General features: G+C 36.4%; 1 protein-coding gene across 1 annotated transcript in view; it reads left to right on the top strand.

Moving 5' to 3' along the window:
- crip2 (cysteine-rich protein 2) overlaps nucleotides 1-420 on the top strand; it is a 21165-nt gene extending 20745 nt beyond the window's left edge. Inside the window, exon 8 of the mRNA XM_054795468.1 lies at nucleotides 1-420. This exon is cut by the window's left edge and continues 473 nt beyond it. The gene's annotated coding sequence lies outside the window, so the exon portion shown is untranslated.
- Nucleotides 421-938: the final 518 nt, after the last annotated feature.

The following is a 938-nucleotide window of genomic DNA, read 5'->3' as shown; positions in this document are numbered from 1 at the left end:
GGTGGGTTTTTTTTGTTTGTTTTTTAAAAAAGTCGGAGCGTGTTTTATGTCCCAAAATCCGGAGAGTATTTCCATGTTGTGTGTTCTAAAATAACTGCAAGGTTATTTATTATTCCTGTCATTTCAACACCTTGAAAATAAGCTGTTACATGCATTTTTCTCTGGTTAAGGATTAGTAGTTGTAATAATCCTGCTGTTGTTCCGACAAAGTGTTGCGTTAGCTTAGCTGCTAGAGACACTGCCTAACGACTGTTACTGTATTTTGTTTATTATCTGTTGGTGCATCTTAGGACACGTTGGCTGTTGTACGACGGGAACACTTTTATTATTATTATTGTTGATAATATTCATTTGAATCTGTTTCTGTTCTCAACCGGTTGTGGTCTCTTGTACATACAATAAATCAACACTACAAGTGGTGTACTTTTGTCGTCTTCTTTGTCCATCAGTTAAATAGTAATATTCTGGCTGTAAATTTTCAATATGAACATGTGCACATATAACCTTTTAATTAAAGCACGATTTATTCCAATATTTATATTTGCCGAGAATTAATTTATATTTTATTCATAGATTTAATTGACTTCGTGTTTATTTAATTTTGCAACATAAAAGCACTCCATACATTATAGTGTTTAGACTGTCATTTCCCTGTGTTATTCACCAAAGTGGCCACTAGATGGAGACCTTGCCCTCATGGAGCTAATAGCTACGCTATTGGGTCAAGCGAGGTCAATGAGTCACGTGATCTACACCTGGGGGGGACTTTCCCCTTTCCATTTCCTGTCAGGAAGTTGAGCGCGAGCGGTTGAAATACTATTGAAGAAGGCAAAGAATGTTCTGCTACATTTGGTTTATTTTCGTGGTGGACATGTTAGCACATAGCGACAACCTCCGTCTGCACTTTATTACTAGCATTGTTCCTGTTAATAATAATA

The sequence above is a fragment of the Dunckerocampus dactyliophorus genome, chromosome 13 (genome assembly GCF_027744805.1).
Source record: "Dunckerocampus dactyliophorus isolate RoL2022-P2 chromosome 13, RoL_Ddac_1.1, whole genome shotgun sequence".
NCBI lineage: Eukaryota > Metazoa > Chordata > Actinopteri > Syngnathiformes > Syngnathidae > Dunckerocampus > Dunckerocampus dactyliophorus.
Note: the sequence above shows the minus strand (reverse complement) of the source record. Positions and strands in the feature narration are given on the sequence as shown.